Raw genomic sequence first — 24,363 nt, forward strand, 5'->3', positions numbered from 1 at the left:
ATATCCCTCTCTGGTAATCCCTCATTCTGGGGTCATACGATGAATTTACTGAATCTCAACCTTCTTGCTGGAAAACATCGACCAGAAAACCTTACTGATAATTCCAATATAATATTTAAAGGGGTTCAGATCTGTCCCCCATTTGATATTCTGTTTTAGGGGGTCAACGTCCAGTTTGGCAACTTTCAGCTGCGCCACATATTCAAAAATATATAAAAACTTAGAATTTTTTTCTAGTGTCCAACCATGAGTGGTACATTCGGTTGAAACGCAAATTAGGTTCTCAACTAGGCCACATTTGCAACCAACACGGAAAGTCCCCACTCTTACAAGAAATCCTTTAATTTCCCAACGCTACAAAACTCGAATTCATCAAAACACGCAAAGTCCATTTTCAACCATACGAAAATAAAGGTAATATATAACCATCAGAAGCAATATTAGTAATTACAAACCAGTATAAAATCTTATTTCTGCGATTTCTTTTCACAAATCTCAATGTTCAGTGAAATGGCGGCGCGCAGTGGGAGACCCCTTTTGCGCGTAATCTCAAACTCAAGCGGGTACAGATCAGTCGTCAGTAAAGATATTCAAAAAATTTAACGCAGGCCTAAACTACAAATAACCCTCTTTAACCTCTGTGAAAATTGGAAATACAGCTTTAAGAGATACTTAGATATTTTAAAATTAATAAATATTGCGATTTCTTTTACGCGCGGTTAAGATATGCGGTCCGGTTCAAGTCCAGTATAGCATGGAATAGTTCCCGCTCAAGGATACATTTTTAGAAAAGCAGTAATTCGGCTGCGTATTTTTCAAGACAAACCGACATACCGACAAACCGACATACCGACAAACCGACGAACCGACAAACCGACATACCGTTAAACCGACAAACTCGTATGCCCTCGATCCAGCCACGGGTAATCCACGGAAAAACCCTGTCCGTCGATCCTAGCCACATTATATAAGGGTAATCCACTCAACCACACAGCCCCTCGATCCCAACAACTTTATAAAAGGGTAATCCACGCACCACACAGTCCCTCGATCCCAGCCACTTTATATTAGGGTAATCCACGCACCACCCAGCCCCTCGATCCCAGCGACATTATATAAGGGTAATCCACGCACCACCCAGCCCCTCGATCCCAGCCACATTATATAAGGGTAATCCACGCAACCACGCAGCCCCTTGATCCCAGCCACTTTATATAAGGGTAATCCACGCAACCACGCAGCCCCTCGATCCTAGCCACTTTATATGAGGGAAATCGGCGGGTAATCCACGCATATACCCAGCCCCTCGATCCCAGCCACATTATATAAGGGTAATCCACGCAACCACGCAGCCCCTCGATCCCAGCCACTTTATATAAGGGTAATCCACGCACGGATTTGTCTTTTTGTCGGTTCGTCGGTGTGTCGGTATGTCGGTTCGTCGGTATGTCGGTTTGTCGGTTCGTCGGTTCGTCGGTTTGTCGGTTTGTCGGTTTGTCGGTTTGTCGGTTCGTCGGTTTGTCGGTATGTCGGTATGTTCGCACGTCCCTATGGCGTAATGTCGTAAGATTCAATCAGTCCAATATTGGCGGATTAATTCCAAATACCAGTCCAATGTGATAAGTCTCTGCTGGAACTATTTAATGCTATAATGGACTTGAGCCTGATCCTTGGTTTCACATCGTCACTGTTCATCATTGTTGCGTTCAAAAATTCCAAGAATCGCCAGCAAATATCTACATTTCATTTCCTTTAAAATGGTGTATAAATTGATTTCGTCGAGCAAGGGGCTGCAGAACTATATGATATTCAATCTAAACTTATGTTTTAAAAATGAGCGCAAATTATCGCAACAATGGGGACCTCGAGGGACCGCCACAAAATGGCACCTAGAAACTGGAAACTTCTTTATTGGGGCTTTATAAGTTGTATTCATCATTCGAACCCACAAATTCTCCTTATCCTATGAATGTGAAAACCTATCCTCGTAAGAGAATGAATATATAGGCTCTGTCATTTGATATGAGGCTACGTGTCATCTTTAATTGAAATCATGTGATTTCAATTAAAGATGACCCGTGGCCTCATATCATTACGTTATGTTTTTTTAAAGGCTGGGCGAGAATATGTTCTTATGTTTTTGTTTCTGTGAATGTTGCTATTTAAGAGTTCAATAATTTCAGTCTTCCAAACAAAGGGTTTTTCTGTATGTTTCGTGTCCTGTTTTTCCATAACCCTATCGCATTTTAGGTATCTTTTCGCGGATGACCGAAAGTTGCTGTCCCTTTCTAGTAATTTGATGATATATGTCGAATTTAAATTTAAAAAGGAATCAGGCATATCTCCTTGTTTGACTAAGTATGAACTCAACTTTAAGGGGCACTCCCTTAAAAGGCACCGAAGTGAAATCATGTGTCGAGTGGAGATGACAGAATTTCTTCAAAATCGGCGGAGAAAATTGAGTATTTTGAAAATAATAATCTTACATGTATGCAAATCCGTTATATCTCTCTAGAAATAACAATACGACGACAAGCACTTTCGAATCCGACCACGATATTCGAGAAGTTTCACTAGGGCAGTGGTGGTCAGTGATGGTCAATTTATGAATTTTCAATGGCGAATCCTTTCTAGTTTGACAGTAATAAGCATCGTTTAAGCACTTGAAACACCCATTAACCACTTGAAACTGTCAGATCAAACATCATACCGCATCCCCGCAAAGAGGGATAGTTCAGCAAACCGGAGTTTTCATTGGCCTCTCTAGACTACCCCGGAAAACTCATAATGGCCGGGAATCGGGGCGGGGTTAGGTTTAGAGATAGAGGTTAGGGGACCAAACCGAAGGTTTGGAGACCCCACTAGTGCACGGGCAACGGGTTATCCCTGTAAAAAAGTAGTAAGAGTTAATTGTTGTAGTGAGGCGGTCTACGGGACGTTCATGCCTCGGGGCGTGTTCGTGTCGAGTCGTCGTATCCAGTCTTGTTCGGCTGCTTCGCGGATCGGTCTCGTGGACCCTGTAGGTGTTGGAGACCGTACACCCGAAAGTGTTCGCGGGTGTGGTCGACTTGGTTGAAGTGGTCCGAGACTGGAGTCGAATTCTTCGTTCTGATGCGTGAGACGTGATGCGTGACGCGTTCTCGTAGAGACATTCCGGTTTGGCCGACGTACAGCATGTTGCACTTGGTGCATTCGATGCAGTATACAATTTCACGGGTCGCGCAATTAATTGTGCTGCGGATCGCGTGCATTTTAAAATGCACGCGATGTTGTGGCTGCGGCAAACGGTTGTTTCACGGACGAGTGGACACGTACGACATCTCGGTGTTCTGCATTTCTTGGTGCCTCGACGTCGGGTTGACGGAGTTCTTTGAGTAGACCTGGAAATAGAAGAATTGGAAACAACGGAAGTATTTCTGTTACGATGCGGTGAAGAGGGGACTCGGGGAGGGGGTGGCTCCGTGGGTTTGAGCTGCGACGAAGTTAGGAGATCTTTGAGACTCTTGTGCTTGGTGTAGGCGGTGACCGTGGTTACCTCGTCCGACCGGCCGGTGGCCGTAGCCAGTTTCGTAAATCTGGTTCGGATGTTACGGGCTAGGGATCGGTTTGCTTCGGAGTGAGGTAAGATAAGTGGTAAACGCTTTTTCGGCGGTTCGTTGGCCCGTTGTTGTTCTCGTAGATCTCGTTCGGCGTGGTGCCGTAGAGCTTGGCTTTTGATGTGTCGCAGTTCGCGGTCTTTGTAGCCACGACCTCTGAGTACTTTAAGTTTTAGTTAGGGGTCATAGTAGTTAGTTATCTAGTAGTAGTTAGTTGCTCTTCTATCCATCCATCTATCTATCCATCCATCCATCCATCCGTCTATCTATCCGTCTATTCTGCATTTCTTGGTGCCTCGACGTCGGGTTGACGGAGTTCTTTGAGTAGACCTGGAAATAGAAGAATTGGAAACAACGGAAGTATTTCTGTTACGATGCGGTGAAGAGGGGACTCGGGGAGGGGGTGGCTCCGTGGGTTTGAGCTGCGACGAAGTTAGGAGATCTTTGAGACTCTTGTGCTTGGTGTAGGCGGTGACCGTGGTTACCTCGTCCGACCGGCCGGTGGCCGTAGCCAGTTCCGTAAACCTGGTTCGGATGTTACGGGCTAGGGTTCGGTTGGCTTCGGAGTGAGGTAAGATAAGCGGTAAACGCTTTTTCGGCGGTTCGTTGGCCCGTTGTTGTTCTCGTAGATCTCGTTCGGCGTGGTGCCGTAGAGCTTGGCTTTTGATGTGTCGCAGTTCGCGGTCTTTGTAGCCACGACCTCTGAGTACTTTAAGTTTTAGTTAGGGGTCATAGTAGTTAGTTATCTAGTAGTAGTTAGTTGCTCTTCGCAAATTTGTGAGCAATAAATCTATCTATCTATCTGTCTATCTATCTATCTATCTATCTATCTATCTGTCTGTCTGTCTGTCTGTCTGTCTGTCTGTCTGTCTGTCTGTCTGTCTGTCTGTCTGTCTATCTATCTATCTATCTGTCTGTCTGTCTGTCTGTCTGTCTGTCTGTCTGTCTGTCTGTCTATCTATCTATCTATCTATCTATCTATCTATCTATCTGTCTATCTATCCTAATCGTTGGTGGTAAGCTTTTACAATCGGATGGGCTTATACTTATGGTTACGTTAGGAGTTATAGATGTTATAAGTGGTGTCGGGTCAACACGTCCTCGCAGACCCGGTCAAAACGTCCTCGCTTTCGTCGGTCAAAACGTCCTCACTCACGCCAGAATAATTACAAATAATTACAACTCACAAAAACATCATGATATCAAACACTAAGAGGCCTTCCCCGTTATGGTCGTAATTGTATTTGTAAAACTGAATACAAGAAACTGCTGCATTTATCTATTGATGAAATGTTTAGTTTAATTCATCAGTTCTATCATAGAGAACGAGGATGAACGCAACGATTTTCAAGAGGTCGTACGTCGACAAATGGATTTTGGCCGCATATGTATTGCCGCCTCTAATCCCGGTCGGTGTTGGTTTAAACGCGATGATCATCGTCGTATTTGTCAAACTGAAAACTAAAAATCGCTGCATCTATTTACTGAAATGTCTCGCTGTTGTCGATATCATATTTCTGGTGACGAAACTCATTCAGGACCCGGTGCGGTTTTATATTCACTATGCCACGTGCGGTGATATGATCATTTATTTCGTCGCGCCGCGAATTTCCCCGTACATTTACATATGGCTGACAATGTTGAATAACGGATTTCAAATGTTTCGTAATTATTTAACTGTAATTATTCAATGCGAACGATTAGTGACTATCATTTTTCTACTGAAGGTACGATATAGGATAAATTTTCTTATCTTATTCGCGTGTGTCTTTTCTGTGGCTATGTGTTCGTATTACCCGATCACGATGCGTGTAATCTATCAGCCCACATCGAAGCTCGGTCCTCATTACAAAGCATCATTTGCGCGTGACAATGTCTTTCTACTAATGAACCGATACATCGACCCGATCTTCCGTATTTTCATACCGAATCTATTAGTTTTCGTAGCGAATATAGCTCTTCTAATTGTATTACACGTTAAAACGACGCGTAGGCAAGATCTGACCGCCACAACTAGCGATCCGAAACCGCAAAAGGGCATGGCAAAAGCCACGAAAATGGTGCTTACAATGAGTATCATTTTCACGATTTTAGAATTTCCAGGTTTGCTCGGTAAAATCGGTGGACGCTACGTCCTCGGGCGCGGTTTAAACGTATTAACATTCTATCTGGTTACATCGATCATCAATTCTTGTATAAATCTTATTCTTTATATAATTGTGAACAAGCAATTTAGAGAAAAGTTCGTTCAGTTGTTGAAATGCTGATTAAGATCGACATGAGGTTATCCCACGCTGCTTGCACCGAATAGTCGCTCGGATTTCTTCAGTTCGAGGAATTGAATAAATATAAAAGTTTCTCAAATTTAGAGGGTTGTTTTTTGCTCTTTTTTAAAATCTATACACTGCGGCTATATACTGACCAGTGACACTCATAGACTGGTATTAACATTTTATCTCTAGCCTATAATCTGTGTAGTGACTGGGGAGTAGTAACTTCCGAACATCCGGGCCTGCAGCGGAGTGGGGGGGGGGGGGGGTATAGTTCAGGTAGTTTACGACAAACCGCCGGAAATCCCAAAACGGTTCGCTCTGAAAAATGAATTTGCTGGAAATGAATAACATCCTAGGCTTGTCGTATGTCCTACCCGATCTTATAGTGCTACAGATACCTAGGACTAGCGTTGGACTCCGTAGGGAGCCTTGCATTGCTAACACATAATGCCGTTGTCACTAGGCTCCTTTTTTACCTTCGAGCGCCTTTTCAAAAAGGTCCACTTAAAAGTCCACATTTTAAGGAAACTTTTATTTATAGGGAAAGCAAACTGCCTATAAAACCGGCAACGTTACAGGCCTGGCTACGATATCAATCATTTATCCATTTACTCCGGAGAATGAAGCGGAGAATTTCTCCTGCCCCCATAAGAAAATACTGCTTCCCGGAATTAAAACCACCATCGATCACCATTTCTGAGGCTTAGTGCGTATTGGATTACGTAATACGTACGATTCAGTCTGGTGCCACCTTTTCTCCTTCGAATACGCTTCATTCATTTTGCACAGTTATTGACGGGGTCCAGAAGTCTATGTCTCAGATCCCCGCCTTAAGGGTCCTCTGTGATTTCTGCATTTCCTAGATTGTATTGTTAAGAATATCTCATCAATCAGTCGCTCGGTCATTCGGTCACCAGTCATCCATTTATCCAGTCAGGCATCAGACCATATTTGTAATGAAGAGGGACCACAAATCCATTGGTCTTGAGAGACAGATTGATGATAAAACAAGGGATTTTCTGGACATTTTCGCCTGGAGAAAGAGTACCAAACTGGTGGGGGATTTCCTTCTATATTCGGCTCGGATGTACTGGCATACCTGTACTGGGATACCCCTCTTTCTAAAGGTTTGATTATTTCAAAAGTTAGTTTGGGTATGTGGGGCGAAAACCATTATCAGCCGAACCCAACTTTCGTTCGACAATGTATGGCCAAGGAATGGTTTTGGCCGTTGATGATAGTGACATTAAAAGTAAAATAATCATTCCTTAACTATAATCGAAATTAAGTTTTTTAAGGGTTAAGAGGCGCAAGTTGCATACGTATTTGAACAAAATGTGTCGCGCACGACTTAACTGGAACCATGGCCGTGACCGGGACGTGATTAGTCTATATATATATTCTGTACATGAGTCAGATCGGCTGTCATACGAGACGCACGTAGAGTTTTGTGGGGATTTAGGATATTGGATTTTTGAAACGGAAATACGCTATTTAGAACTCTCAAATTCAAAAACCACCCGTCGTATCTAGGCCTAATATGCTGCAACGATCAGTATATATTTGTAGAGATTCAAGATATAGACTCTGGAGCTGCAAGTTTGGTCAGAAACGGGCGATTTCAGTCTGAGTCGACATCGTCACGGCGTTGACCATTGTGACGTCATGGTCTTTTGTCCGAATGTGAATGGCCGTGGAATATGTTCGAATGTTTTCCTGTCACAATCGGGCGGACCGGATGGCTTAGTCGGTCGGCGACTAGCGTGTCACCGCTGTGGCCCAGGTTCGAGTCTCGGAGGAGGCGGGTCAGGATGTGGCAAGTGATCTCCGGTAAGCGGGCGAGTCGAGAGTACTGTCCTCCCTGGAATGAGGTTGCTAATGCGTGAGTCCTACAAAATAACTGGTGTGGGGTAAATTATGTTTAATTCAGTCGTTTCTGGCTGAATTATTTATTTATCCCACAATACCGGTCCCGGCAGCGGAGTAATTCCCCCAGGGACCTTCGACTTTTTTACAATATTAGTTTGTTATTTTAAGTTGAGTGGTGAGGGTTTGGGTCATTTTATATTTATTTAATTCCTCGAACTGAAGAAATCCAAGCGACTATTCGGTACAAGCAGCGCGCGGTGATCAATCACAGTTCTTTCTCAACTGATGATAAAACTTCCATAATTTTTCACCAGATTACAGTTAAAGAAGATGTGTACGCGGCGATGTCTGATGAACTTGTGTATAAATTCGGATTCAAAACGACTCTATCCAATAGAGAATCACTCTCTGGAGACCTGCCGTACGCTCTACTACACAATAGTGCCGCGTCACTGCACAAACCCTTAAGCAAACTTCAATATCCTAAAGCAAAACTCGAAAAAAGTAAAATTGAGCCGGTATTACAGTTCAAAACCGGACTTAAATAGAAGGGAAATCTACACTAAAGTTTGTTGGAGTTTATCTAAACCATTAGATAAAATTTCAGCATACAATTTTAGGCTAAAATCGTAGCATTCGATATTTCTATCTTTAACAATATGTGCCTCTATGAATAGTCGAATTAAACTCGATGACCTGTAGGCCCCATTGAAAATGTTTGGCACGAATTGAATGGTTCTTGCGGATTAGCGTCACGGACTCGGGTCTGTCACAGGAATGCGCGATCGAGCTTTCTGATTGATCCAATCCGGTCGCATCGATGATGCACCGTCGCTGATTGGTTGACGTAGGTATTAGAAGCGCGGTTCGAGCCGCCCGATGCCAGTCCGAGAACTGATATCCAGCGATGAAGGTCAACCCATAAGAGCTCTGCAACAAGGCGTGAAGAAAGTGTGGCTTCAAGCGAACAACCAACTAATAAGCGGCTGATGATGTTAGGAGAGACTGGAACGTGAAGGAATTTGTGACGCCTAGCGATTGAGAACGCAAGATGAGACTGGCGGCTGATGGTGCAGATGATCGCGGAGGAGATCCCGATACTGCTGCTGCTGTTACTGGTGTTGCTGCTGCTGTTGATGTCGGATTTCAACTACAAACAGATGACGGCTAATTTGCTGACGAAGACGAGTTGCTGTTGTCGCTGATTTCCGATGTTCTATTTCGCGCACATTCATACATTATGAATATTGTGTCTTTTTAGGGTTAAACCGAAACCAGTTCGCTACTACTGACAACTACATGTACACACAATTCGTTTGTCGCAACGTCCTGAACTAGTCTGCTGCTGCTGCTACTGCTGCTGCTGCTGCTGCATTGGGAACCGCATCAACTCGCATTTTGCTGTTTCGGTATCTTTACATTAAGATAAGGTAATTATATTAAACTATACCCATCCGTACATTTTGCATCTTCATTAGCTTGACGATTATCCGATTTGTTTTTCAGCTGGCAATATTTGAGTGACGGCAACATCTTCAAACCTCGAGACGCAGACTCTACCCCGACTACAGAACCATCTTCAAACCTCGAGACGCAGACCCTACTCCGACTACAGAACCATCTTCAAACCTCGAGAAGCAGACTCTACTCCACTACAGTACCATCCTCAAACCTCGAGACGCAGACTCTACTCCGACTACAGTACCATCTTCAAACTCGAGACGCAGACTCTACTCCGACTACAGAACCATCCTCAAACCTCGAGACGCAGACTCTACTCCGACTACAGTACCATCCTCAAACCTCGAGACGCAGACTCTACTCCGACTACAGTACCATCCTCAAACCTCGAGACGCAGACTCTACTCCGACTACAGAACCATCTTCAAACCTCGAGACGCAGACTCTACTCCGACTTCAGAACCATCTCCAAACCTCGAGACGCAGACTCTACTCGTCATTATTTCGTTTTGCCGCATGTTATAAAAAGTAACGTAAATAAATAAACGTCTATATATAAAATGCTCTCTTTAATAAAATCTCTTTGTCTCGGGCACTTTGCCCCGGAAAGGACTCTCCCCTCTCACGACTTCCACTTGCCCCGGAAAGGACTCTCTTACAACTTCTCACGTTCAAGGAGAGGACAAAGTCAAAAAGGAAAGGACAAACGCAAAGTAGTATCAAAGGATTTATTCCAAATTCAAAGTAGGAATTTGTTACAGCTTGTTTGCAAAAGTAAAATTCAACATTTTATTGAAACGAACAAAATCAAAATTCAACATTTTATTTAATCATCAATAAAATGGGATTTGAACCACCAACCACTGGTCTAGCAGTCCAGCACCCTACCCACTACGCTATAGGGACGTACAAACAGCCTGCAGGGGAACTCATATTTATCCATTGCTTAAGCAAATTTTATCAAAAAAATAATGCCATCTACCGGGCGAGACAGGAACTAGTTCCTATCACAACCCGGTAGATGGTGAATGAGACCAGAGTATGAGATGAGAATGAGAAAGAGTGAGATGAGGATGAGTATGAGAGATGAGAATGAGATGAGTATGAGATGAGGATGAGTATGAGAGATGAGTATGAGATGAGAATGAGAAAGAGTGAGATGAGTATGAGAGATGAGAATGAGATGAGTATGAGAGATGAGTATGAGATGAGGATGAAAGAGTGAGATGAGGATGTGTATGAGAGATGAGTATGAGATGAGTATGAGATGAGGATGAGAGATGAGTATGAGAGAGTGAGAGATGAGAGATGAGTATGAGAGATGAGTGTGAGAGATGAGGATGGGAGATGAGTATGAGAGATGAGGATGAGAGCTGAGAGATGATAGAAAGAGACAGAGAGGGGATTGTATATCACCTGAACTTCTATGTTCCTCGTTGTTTTCTATCCGGCAGATTCTAGATGCCGTCAGTAGTTTTAGTTTTACAGTTTTTAGTTCAAACAGATATTTATCCCATCAGCAGCAAAGTCATCACATAGTTAGTCGTCGTGGACATAAAGTTCACTATAACTGAAGTCAAGTTCTCCCAATATTTGTTCGTTTGTTTGTTTATCCTCTCAGTGAGTTCTAACGCTGCCAACACATATTTTATCCAGTTCATCTGATGTAGTCCTGATCATCAAACACAAACGTCAATAATTCCATCCTAATGATGACAAACATCCTAAAAGATATAAATGAAACTTTATAGATTTGAGGCAACCAATCAGTTATACACAGTGTAAGAGTTAAGTAAAGTTACTGGTGCATCAGAGAAATGGCAATCTAAGGTAGGCTACTCCCCAAAATGAGTGTCAGGGGTCAAATATTTTTTGTCTCCGATTTTGATGAAATTCAGTATAAACATGTATTCTTGGGTGCTGATCACAAATCTGAACGAATTTTTCGGATCTGAGGCCCAGAAAATGAGAAATTCGAATTATTGGGGGACCCCCTAAATTTTCAAAAGGCCTTGGACCCCAGAGTTTTCGAGATATTCAAAATCTGATTGCAGATTTGGATTCAGCACCCCTGAAAATATAAAGGACTAAAATTTCAAGCAAATCGAAGAGATTCGGTTTTTTGGCCAAAAATGGCAAAAATCTAAGGAGTTTTTTTCGGCGAAAACTTTTTTTTCTCTGATTCCTTCTAAAATTGGTAGGAATATGTATTCTGAGGTGTAGATTCCGGATCCGCAATCAGATTTTGAATCGGAATTCAACTTCATGGGCAAATAAGGGTTTTAATGCCCAAAATATGCACCCCAAAAATGGGGTACAAAGTCAAAATATTTTTTTGGCCCAATTTTAATGAAACTTAGTGCAGACATGTTTTTTGGGGTGCTGATTACGAATATGGGGTTAGATTTTGGATCCGAGGCAACTAAAATGAGATATTCAGGATTTCGTGTTTTGACCCCCTTAATTTCGTCACAAATTTTGATGAAATTTGCCTGGGAAATTCGGCCCAAAATCGAATTTTATTCAATGATCAAATATTCAATCAATTTTTAAGGTAGAAATTGATGCTCTTACTAAAAACCCTGTATTATAATTCCTGCAACACAATTACAGGCTGCCTCAAATAACCACATTGACAATTCTTATGAAATGCAGAAATCAGTGTTTACAGATAAACTGCTTTCTCATAATTGTTTTGGAAACTTATAAGAAATTCTACTCACACACTCACTAGCCCTTGTCTAGCAGAAATGGTAGTCCACCGAGTTCCACAAATCCACATACAGAGTTCCACACCTCCTGGAGTCCACCACTGACTGTTTTTTTTATCCACTTATAGTCCAGTTAGTTCACTAGTAGTCCGGAAGAAGTAAAACTGTGACAAATTTCAGTTGAAGTCCACCACGTCCAGTATTTGTGATGAAGTTTACACGACAGCCCGAAGAAAACCTGAAATATAAAATTGAAATCACATTAACAGGGAGACTGACTGAGAGGTTGAGGGATGGGGTGAGAGGTTGGGGAGGATGGGGTCAGAGGTTGAGGGAGGATGGGGTGAGAGGTTGGGGAGGATGGGGTGAGAGGTTGAGGGAGTATGGGATGAGAGGTTGGGGGAGGATGGGGTGAGAGGTTGGGGGAGGATGGGATGAGAGGTTGGGGAGGATGGGGTGAGAGGTTGAGGGACAATGGGATGAGAGGTTGGGGAGGATGGGGTGAGAGGTTGAGGGAGGATGGGGTGAGAGGTTGGGGAGGATGGGGTGAGAGGTTTAAGGAGGATGGGGTGTGAGGTTGGGGAGGGTGGGTTGAGAGGTTGAGGGAGGGTGGGGTGAGAGGTTGGGGAGGATGGGTGAAAAGAGAAGCAAACACAATAACTCAGGCTTAAGCAAAAGTTTTCAGCAGTTTTCAGTACGGCACTGGATTAACAGATTCTCGTTTTACACAAGAGCCCAGCCTGTGGCAGTGGGAGAAAGCTGGTGTAACTTGCTGAACAAGATGTGGTGCTGGAGGAAGTTGAAGAACAGTTCATCAAGATTTGTGAAACTATCGCCTGCTGCACCATGTGCAATTCAAGCGGCTAGGGTAGTGCGGCCCGTATAGGCTAGAAAGTGGTTTTTGACACCGAGTGAGGTCCCTGTTAGCCTAGCACCTAGCCGTCGTTACCCAAACAACCCGGAACCCGTAGTAACAACGACTGACTGATTCAGACTAAATTTGAGTAGGTCCCGGCCTCCACTGACTGTCGTGAAGTGTCTGCGAAGTCACTGGAGTGAGGTCCCCCTCTAAACTGTGTGTGTACCTGAGGACATGAAAATGAAATATCATGTATGAATTTTTATCTTTTTTACCAATATCAAAATTCGTACATTTAGAATCATCGCGGCTTTAAAGTCTTTATCAATTGAGGGAATAGTTCACTGTAAATAAAGAATTAGCGATTGAATTGAGCCCGCTCCACAGTAAAATTGCACGATTAATTCAATCTCGACCGTCTAGTGCTGCCGCTATGTATAACGATAGCGTGGAAAATGTGAACTAACATAATACTCGCTTGCCAGAGTCTTCGAACGGCCGTAGTGGACGAACTAATTACCGATTTGCGGGCCGGATTCCGAGGAAAATTCTCAAACTCTGAAAACTGCTCTCAAACGTTCGAACCAAACAGTTTTTCTATAAGAGAATGAGCCTTAAAAGAGTTAATTTGAATCGGGGTATTTCTAGTATGGTCTGGGAGAGTGCGACAGGTGTTTGTAAGTTCCCTGTTTATTTGCGCGCAAATAGACTATAATCGAAGAAAAAATATTAACATTTTGTCAATTCTGATGATAAATTATCATTAAAAAATGAAAATGAATAATTTATTCTGTATACAAATACTATATCAATTGATAAGTAAGTGAATTTTAGCTAAAAAAATTAAATATGTTACCTAAAAATAAGGAAATATCATACAAAATTCAGAACGTATTCATAGTATCATATTTAATCAGAATAAGACGACACACTGGTCGGTACTGTACGTAATAAGGACATTTAAATTCCGGCGGTAAATATGCGCTATTTTAGTTCGCAGAAATTCCGCTATCGTTATTCATAGGGGCAGCACTGTACGGTAAATATCTAACTCAGCCTCGCTATCATACTGTGGCATGCGAGCAATACAGATATTTTTCTTAGCCGAATTTCGTTGATTATCTAATACGATTCCATTGTATATGAATAATTCGACTATCGTTTAAGGTTTTTAGAAGGGGATTCTCTTTCTAAAACGAATTTCAAACCGTTTGTGATAGAACTCTTTTGTCTGCGGAATGTATTAGCATCCGGTAAAGCGGTAGGCTCACATGCCAAAGGAAGAACTTCAAGCAAATTTAATTTTATTCTCTAAAATAGTGCATTCAACTACCACTAACACTGTAACCAGAAATAATGCTCGGAAACTAATAAAGAAGAGTAAATTTGAAGTCAAGTTCTCCCAATATTTGTTCGTTTGTTTGTTTATCCTCCCGGTGAGTTCTAACACTGCCAACACATATTTATCCAGTTCATCTGATCCTGATCATCAAACTCAAAAAGTCAATAATTCCCGGCATCCTAATGATGAGAAACATCCTAAAAGATATAAATGAAACTTAATAGATTTGAGGCCACCAAACAGTTATACACAGTGTAAGAGTTAAGTCTAGTTACCGGTATATCAGAGAAATGGCAATCTAAGGTAGGCTACTCCCCAAAATGAGTGTCAGGGGTCAAATATTTTTTGTCTCCGATTTTGATGAAATTCCGGTTAGACATGTATTCTGGGGTGCTGATTACAAATCTGAAAGAATTTTTCGGATCTGAGGCCCAGAAAATGAGAAATTCGAATTATTGGGGGACCCCCCTATATTTTCAAAAGGCCTTGGACCCCAGAGTTTTTGAGATATTCAAAATCTGATTGCAGATTTGGAATCAGCACCCCTGAAAATAAAAAGGACTAAAATTTCAAGCAAATCGAAGAGATTCGGTTTTTTGGCCAAAAATGGCAAAAATCTAAGGTGTTAGTCCAGGAGTTTTTTTTCGGCGAAAACTTTTTTTTCTCTGATTCCTTCGAAATTTGGTAGGAATATGTATTCTGAGGTGTAGATTCCGGATCCGCAATCAGATTTTGAATCGGAATTCATCTTCATGGGCAAATAAGGGTTTTAATGCCCAAAAATGCACCCAAAAAATGGGGTACAAAGTCAAAATATTTTTTTGGCCCAATTTTAATAAAATTTAGTGCAGACATGTTTTTTGGGGTGCTGATTACAAATATGAGGTTAGATTCAGGATCCGAGGCACCTAAAATGAGATATTCAGGATTTCGTGTTTTGACCCCCTTAATTTCATCACAAATTTTGATGAAATTTGCCTGGGAAATTCGGCCCAAAAACGAATTTTATTCAATTATGTCAAATATTCAATTGATTTTTAAGGTAGAAATTGATGCTCTTACTAAAACCCTGTATTATAATCCCTGCAACACAATTACAGGCTGCTTCAAATAACCACATTGACAATTCTTATGAAATGCAGAAAACAGTGTTTACAGATAAACTGCTTTCTCATAATTGATTTGGAAACTTATAAGAAATTCTACTCACACACTCACTAGCCCTTGTCTAGCAGTAATGGTAGTCACCGAGTTCCACAAATCCACATACAACTCCTGGAGTCCACCACTGACTGTTTTTTTATCCACTTATAGTCCGGTTAGTTGACTAAATAGTCCAGTTAGTTCACATATAGTCCAGTTAGTTTACTAATAGCTAGTTTCACTAGTAGTCTGGAAGAAGTTGACTGAAGAAGTAAAACTGTGATAAATTTCAGTTGATGTCCACCACGTCCAGCATTCGTGATGAAGTTTACACCACAGCCCAACAGAGGAAAACCTGAAAAATAAAATTGAAATCACATTAACAGGGAGACTGACTGCGAGAAGTTGGGGGAGGATGGGGTGAGAGGTTGGGGACAATGGGATGATGAGGTTGGGTGAGGTTGAGGGAGGATGGGGTGAGAGGTTGAGGGAGGATGGGGTGAGAGGTTGAGGGAGGATGGGTGAAAAGGGGAGCAAAACAGTACAATTACTCTAACATAGTAGCCTTAAGGCTTCAGCAAAGGTTTTCAGCAGTTTTCAGTCCCCTGGTCACACTGGTTTAACAGATTCTCGTTTTTCACAAGAGCCCAGCCTGTGGCCGGGAGAAAGCCATTGTAACTAACTGGTCGAGTCAGGGCCTGGCCGGCCTCACTAGTGTGTCGTGACGTGTTTGCGAAGTCAATTGGAGTGAGGTCTCCCTGTGCGCCCCGGGCCCTGAGGACATAAAATATGATGAATTCTTATCATTTTACCCAATTCAAAAGTCGTACATTTAAAATCATCGTGGCTTTAAAGTCTTTATCAATTGAGAGAATAGTTCACTGTAAATAAAGAATTAGCGATTGAATTGAGCCCGCTCCACAGTAAAAATAGTGCGATCTAATCTTGACCGTCTAGTGCTGCCCCTATGTATAACGATAGCGTGGAAAACGCGAACTAACATAATACTCGCTTGCCAGAGTCTTCGAACGGCCGTAGTGGACGAACTAATTACCGATTTGCGGGCCGGATTCCGAGGAAATTTCTCAAACTCTGAAAACTGCTCTGAAATGTCTGGCCAAACAATTTTTCTATAAAAGAATAAGCCTTGAAAGAGTAAATTTGAATCGGGGTATTTCTAGTATGGTCTGGGAGAGAGCTACAGGTGTTTGTATGTTCCCTGTTTATTTCTGCGTAATTAGAATATATCGAAGAAAGAATATTGACATTTTGGACATATGGACATTTTGTCAATTTTATCATTCAAAAATGTAAACGAATAAGTTATTCTGTATATAAATACCACATTAATTGATAGGTAAGTGAATTTCAGCTAAAAAGAATTAAATATGTTACCTAAAAAATTAGGAAATATCATACAAAATTCAGAACGTTTTCATAGTATCATATTCAATCAGAATTAGGCGCCACACTGGTCCGTATTGTACGTAATAAGGAAATTTAAATTCCGGCGGTAAATATGCGCTACTATTTTAGTTCACAGAAATTCCGCTACCGTAATTCATAGGGGCAGCACTGTACGGTAGATATCTAACTCGGCCTTGCTATCTTACTGTGGAATGCGAGTAATAAAGATATTTTTCTTAGCCGAATTTCGTTCAATGTTTAATACGATTCCATTGTATATGAATAATTCTACTATCGTTTAAGGTTTTTTGAAGGGGATCATCCTTTTAAAACGAATTTCAAACCATTTTTGATAGAACTCTTTTGTCAGCGGAATGTATTAGCATCCGGTAAAGCGATAGGCTCACATGCCATAGGAAGAATTCTGAGCAAATAAAATTTTATTCTCTAAAATAGTGCATTCAACTACCACTAACACTGTAACCAGAAAAAATGCCCTGAAACTATTAAAGGAACAACTTTCTATGAAAGAATTAGGCTTAAGAGTAAATTTGAATCAGGGATATTCCTAGTTTCGTCTGGGAGAGAACGACAGGTTCTAGAAGCCACGCAGTTTTTTTTCAGTTGCCCTGTTTTTAGTTCAAAAGCAAATCGGTAGTGTCACATATTTAGTCCTCGTAAAGTTCACTATAACTGAAGTCAAGTTCTCCCAATATGTGTTCGATTGTTTGTTTATCCTCTCGGTGAGTTCTAACGCTTGCCAACATCCAGTTCGATGTAGTCCTGATCAACAAACAAAAATGTCAATAAATACCGGTACTATAGTTCCTAATGATGACAAACATCCTAAAAACAGACATGACAGTCATTTTGGCCAAATTTTCATCTTCAGGAAATATGTGGTAATGTATTCTGATGGTGAAGAGTAAGAAGTGAATGGTGATAGCCCTCAGTCGGCTGAGAAATACTGTTACGCCAAACAGGAAAAAGGCTCGTGGCTCCAGTTAGTCGAGCGCGACGAGATATATTGTTTCAAATATATGCACCTCCAACGCCTTGCGCCTCCAACCTGAAAAATATGATGTAGTAATAGATGAAAACATTCGGTCATGGTCATGAATTTGCAAGTCTTACTTGCAAATTCATGAATTCAGTCGATTCTAAAAATTTGCTTACGAAACGACTGTAGGAGAGTCTACAGTTATTGGGCAAGCGAAGCAGACACTTGCTCGAAATATGAAAAGTTCTCCCTTTAAAACTCCTTATATTCCGGTATGACCGGTCTGTAGGAACTGCCCGAATAAAATCAAAATCTTAAATGCAAAACTCTATGCAATTCAACAAACAAAATACAAGAAATGAACATAATATAATTTATTTTCACAAATTAAAATTGATGAATACATATTCTCATAATTGTTTTGGAAACTTATAAGAAATTCTACTCACACACTCACTAGCCCTTGTCTAGCAGTAATGGTAGTTCACCGAGTTCCACAAATCCACATATAGAGTTCCACACTGTATTTTTATGAGTATCACTCCACTTATAGTCCGGTTAGTTGACTAAATAGTCCAGTTAGTTCACATATAGTCTGGTTAGTTCACTAGTAGTCCAGTTAGTTCACTAACAGTCCGGTTAGTTCACTAGTAGTCCAGTTAGTTCACTAGTAGTCCAGAAGAAGTTGACTGAAGAAGTAAAACTGTGATAAATTTCAGTTGAAGTCCACCACATCCAGTATTTGTGATGAAGTTTACACGACAGCCTGAAGAAAACCTGAAATATAAAATTGAAATCACATTAACAGCGAGACTGACTGAGAGGTTGGGGAGGATGGGGTGAGAGATTGAGGGACAATGGGGTGAGAGGTTGAGGGAGGATGGGATGAGAGGTTGGGATGAGAGGTTGGGGGAGGATGGGTGAAAAGGAAGCAAAACAGCACAATAACTCTGACATAGTAAAGGCTTAAGCAAAAGTTTTCAGCAGTTTTCAGTACGGCACTGGATTAACAGATTCTCGTTTTACACAAGAGCCCAGCCTGTGGCAGTGGGAGAAAGCTGGTATAACTAACTGGTCGAGTCAGCTGGTCTTAACCTGCAGACCAAGATGTGGTGACGGAGGAAGTTGAAGAACAGTTCATCAAAATTTGTGAAACTATCGCCTGCACCATGTGCATTGCAAGTGGCTAGGGTAGTGCGGCCCGTGTAGGCTAGAAAGTGGTTTTTGACACCGAGTGAGGTCCCTGTTGTTAGTCTAGTCGTTCCCCAAACAACCCGAACTCGTAGTAACAACGACTGACTGATTTAGACTAAATTTGGGTAGGTCCCGGCCTCACTGGACTGGACTGCCGTGGTGAAGTGTCTGCGAAGTCACTGGAGACGGAGTGAGCACCCATTAAAAGTGTGTGTACCTGAGGACATGAAAATGAAATATCATGAATGAATTCTTATCTTTTTTACTAATATCAAAATTCGTACATTTAAAATCATCGTGGCTTTAAAGTCTTATCAATTGAGGGAATAGTTCACTGTAAATAAAGAATTAGCGATTGAATTGAGCTCGCTCCACAGTAAAAATAGCGCGATCAATTCAATCTCGACCGTCTAGTGCTGCCCCTATGTATAACGATAGCGTGGAAAACGTGAACTAACATAATATACTCGCTTGCCAGAGTCTTCGAACGGCCGTAGTGGACGAACTAATTACCGATTTGCTGGCCGGATTCCGAGAAAAATTCTCAAACTCTGAAAAATGCTCTGAAACATTTGAAGCAAACAATTTTTCTATAAAAGAATAAGACTTGAAAGAGAAATTTGAATCGGGGTATTTCTAGTATGGTCTGGCAGAGAGCGACAGGTGTTTGTATGTTCCCTGATTATTTGCGCGCATTTAGAATATATCGAAGAAAAAATATGGACATTTTGTCGATTCAGATGATAAATTATCATTCAAAAATGTAAATGAATAAGTTATTCTGTATATAAATGTTATATTAATTGATAAGTAAGTGAATTTTAGCTGAAAGGAATTAAATATGTTACCTAAGAAATAAGGCAATATCATACAAAATTCAGAACGTATCCATAGTATCATAGTCAATCAGAATTAGGCGTCACACTGGTCCGTATTGTACGTAATAAGGAAATTTAAATTCCGGCGGTAAATATGCGCCACTCTTTTAGTTCACAGAAATTCCGCTGTCGTAATTCATAGGGGCAGCACTGTCCGGTAGATGTCTAACACAGCCTCGCTACCATACTGTGGCATGCGAGTAATAAAGATATTTTTCTTAGCCGAATTTCGTTCAATGTTTAATACGATTCCATTGTATATGAATAATTCTACTATTGTTTAAGGTTTTTCGAAGGGGATCATCTTTTTAAAATGAATTTCAAACCATTTTTGATAGAACTCTTTTGTCAGCGGAATGTATTAGTATCCGGTAAAGCGATAGGCTCACATGCCAAAGGAAGAATTTCAAGCAAATTAAATTTTATTCTCTAAAATAGATTCAGTTGAACAGAGCAGTCGTGCAAACGTGACGATTAATCTCGAATGCTCTTCGGTCTAAATGGCCTAAGAGTTAAGAGTCGTACGTAGTAGAGACAGAGTAACCAAAATGCTGCAAATTTATGTAACAAAATGTAATAAAACAAATAATTCCCCAATTTTATTAACATTTTAATTAAGGATTATATTCTAGACTCCAATTTTCGTTTTGTTACTTAGTAGGTTTCGTTATTCAACTTATTCCTGTTTAAAAGGAACACGTGTTTTATGTATACCGGCAGTTGTTGCGTTTACATGTTGAGATCACGTGATAGCATTTCACATGTAGTAACAAAATGGCGGACCTGGTGTGAAAAAGAAATTCGCGTCTGCGTTTAGTGTCATGTTATTCATATAAAGTCCACTTACCGAGATTAGTGCATCGCAGCGCCTTCAGTGGAGACCTTCCAAGCGAGGCTCCGATGTTGCTTGCCTTGTACATTAATCCTCTCTCATCCGCCGACCACACACTGGTCAGACTGGTCGGGACTATCTTGTTCCTGGCTGATGGTCGTGTCCGCCGGGTCAGAATCCTAGTTCCTCAGTAAGGGCCAAATTCAGTTCTCGTATCTAGTCGACTAGTGGTCGGAACTAATAACCGAATGCGCTTTATTTCCGAACTATTTCCAGACTATGGTTCCGACTAACTGACATTATTCGGTTTCACTTAGTTCGACTATAGTCGCGACTAACTCCGATAACCAAAGTTCGCCCAGCGTACGCGGGTCACCAGTCAATTTCAGTCTCCTCGTGATGGAATGAAAATGTTTCGGAATTTTCTGCAAATTTTTCATCCCGAAACAACTGATTCCAGACAGCCGTGTAGGCTAGCTGTGTTTGTTTCAATACTCTCAATTTCGGCACAATTTTTCCTATTACTCGTCGTAATAGTTACCGATATGAAATTGATTTATTTTCCTCTAGAAAAATGAAGCTTTCGCAGAAAATTCCAAAACAGGTTCATTCCACAAGTTCGAATTCTGAGTATTGTCCCACTGAAGTTCTCTTCGTCGAAGAAGGCTGAAAATCGAATCTTAGTCTTAGAAGTTTTCCTCAATGTCCAAGAGAAATGGGCCTGCTGCTTTCAGGGGTTCGAATCCAGCCCGAGTTGTCCTGTGTCCACTGACGAAGGCTGCGACAGTGGGTCCGAATCAGGAATTAAAACACGATGTTCCCTTATTCCGTAGAGGAGCCTGGGGTATAAACCGGGTTTAGAATAATTATTATAACGAGACAAGTATAAGTATACAATATAGGTTTATTTGACGCACAAGCTTTCGCTACTAATCAGTATTTATAGGCAGACTGACACTAATTAGAAAGAACCGAGTTAGAAGAGTAATTACTACAAATACATAATGCAACACATATTACAATACATAGTACAAAACATGGTACAATACATATCATATTACAATATATGGTACAATACATAATATAATACATGGTACAATACATAATACAATACATATATTACAATACATAACTGAGTGAGTTGATATATGATTAATTACAGAACACCAAAATAAGTGATGTATCTGGGATGCGCAAAAAGACAAAATTGCGCGAAATTACTTAAAAATAAAATGGCGCGAGATGAAAAATAAAATGGCGCGAGATGAGACTTCAAAATAAAATGGCGCGAGATGACTTCAAAATAAACTGGCGCGAGATGAGACTTCGAAATAAAATGGCGCGAGATGAGACTTTAAAATAAAATGGTGCGAGATGAGACTTCGAAAAAATGGCGCGAGATTACTTCAAAATAAAATGGCGCGTGAAAAATTTAATTCTATCATTTTAATGTGTAATATTGTATTAGTGTATATTTGTCTATTGTTTTATATTTGTATCGCACTGTTTTCTGTACGTATTTTTGGGGGGGTTAATAGTCCAACCCCCTAGCTCTTCATGTCTTAACGTTTATGTAGTTTCTATTATGTAGAAAAAAGTTGTCAAGTCCAAATCGTCAATTCCTCATCCTACCATAGTCACGCTTAACTCACAAAATCGTGGAAGCTTCGTTTTAAGGGGAGGGGTGACGGTGGGGGGCGTTGGAAATATATTCAAAATACCTAAGAATTAACGGTTGAAATTATGTTTTAATCGGGGGGTCAAATAACTAGTTAGAACTAACATCAATTCTATCAATTCTATTTATCTACAAGAACTATTAGACATGTCATACAAGTCGCACCTGAATTTTTTCAAGCCACTCTGTCATCATCATTCAATTTCGGGTTCGATCTTCTGTGGCCCGGGGGGTCTTTTTCTTCTCACTGAAATCATGGACGTATCAACTGAAGTTGATAAGTCCACGCTGAAATACGTCCTACCTTATTCAATTCGAACCGCTCTTTCATCAGTAGGCGAGTCTGTTAGTATCTTCCATGAAGCTGTAACACTGGGTACCGGTACCTGTTAATTAAACCTAACCTAACCCTAACCTAAAGTGCAACTATTTTTTCCTAAAACTAAACCTATAAAACATAATTTCGACCGCTAATGTTAAATAAATGTTCCACCTACCTTACAGCAACCGTGTAACGTGGATGAAGCAGCAATTTGAAAATGTAATCCTTTTATTTAAGAGTCAATCTTAAAGTCATCTTTAAATTCCGTGTCCTGCTGCCAAAATCCAGTTTTATTAATAATAAATAGTTTATCAGCTCAGCTGCGTTTGTTATAATCTAATGAAAATTCTCTTTTTCTAAAATGTGTCTTATCGAGCAATAACCAGCGACAGAGACTTCTTCGCCGTGTAGAATTTCCAAGTGTAATGACAATGTGTAGGAGCGCCCACCAGTTTTTAACTGACCCCTTAAAATTCGTAGCCGGTGATTGGTTGCATCACCAATAACAAAAGCTTCGGGGAATGATTTCAAAAGGTATTGCAGGTAGGTCACTGGCCATTCTTACATTGCGGTCAATGGCATCTTTTCTTTTGAAGTTTGAAATTGCTTGGAAGTTTGAAAACGCTGAGGTTATAGGCGCTGATCGGCTATTATCCGGCCGGTTGCGTTGGTCTAGGCGTCGACATGAAGCCAGCCTTAGACGTCGCTTCGCGGAAGGAAGTTTAGAAAGTGTAAGGAAAAAAATGCATTGAGTGTCAGAATATAATACTTTCACCCTGATGCAAGCCTCATGGCTAGACAGTACAGCACAGAAGTAACTAAACATTGTATCATTGTATTGTTCAGTCACATGAACAAATAAATAGGTGTTATACCATCAGCGAACCATCACTTAACCATCAGGTGAACCCCTGCCATAACCGCAAACCATGATTCATGATGATTTGAAAATAATTCTAAATGGTAGGCATGGAAACTTGTTAAAATTGATCTAGTTCATAAAATGCAGTCTATTTTCTCTGATTCAAATCAGTTCAAGAAGACTTTTTTGGCAATGCTTCAATTAACAGCGTAAAATGGATGCAAAAACGATGGTTTATTCAGACCGCGCGGTATCACTGGTCGTATTTAAACCGGTCGTATTTAATTTAAATTTGATGCGGTATGTGTTTAAAACAATGAGCGACATATGGTATATGGAGTATATTACTTCATGTGCCTTGCCAAACACTAATTACTTACTCACCAAATCACTCAATTAACCTGTTCTTATCTATATATATATATATATATATATATATATATATATATATATATATATATATATATATATATATAATTATATAATTATATATATATAATTAATCCGTTTTTAGTCAATATCTCACACCTGACGATGATCTCTAGGGTGAGATCGAAACGTCGTGTTCTTATGTTTTAGATTGTTTCATAAATAAATTCTCGATTTTAGAATTCTTTTAATTTGTAAATAAAGTTGGTTTTTTATCTTATTAACCCTTTCAGTGCTGACTGATCAATACCCTATAGTGCTGGAGATAATTTGAAAATTTTGAAAAATTCCACCCAAGTGTGTTGAATAACGGGAATAGCACTACCGTGCGTCTACACCACGGCGCGGTGTATCGTTAGTTACTGATATTTCACTATGTGTCTGAAAATGGTTGACGCCGCACGAAAATAAATAGGCTTTTGTTAAACAGAATTCTGTAAGGGGAACAATGATCTCGTTTTTCGATTTCAATTATTTCTAGGATGTACCGTCAATAAGACCCGGGGC

General features: G+C 40.7%; 1 long non-coding RNA gene across 1 annotated transcript; it reads right to left on the reverse strand.

The window, feature by feature from the left end:
* Positions 1-17,132: 17,132 nt before the first annotated feature.
* Positions 17,133-20,721, reverse strand: LOC141913177 (uncharacterized). The gene is made up of 3 exons (XR_012620233.1): positions 20,581-20,721; positions 18,111-18,438; positions 17,133-17,730 (listed from the first exon to the last, which is right to left on the reverse strand). It is a non-coding gene; the product is annotated as an uncharacterized LOC141913177 (long non-coding RNA).
* Between the last annotated feature and the right edge of the window lie 3,642 nt (positions 20,722-24,363).

This window comes from Tubulanus polymorphus, chromosome 11 (genome assembly GCF_964204645.1).
Source record: "Tubulanus polymorphus chromosome 11, tnTubPoly1.2, whole genome shotgun sequence".
Lineage (NCBI taxonomy): Eukaryota > Metazoa > Nemertea > Palaeonemertea > Tubulaniformes > Tubulanidae > Tubulanus > Tubulanus polymorphus.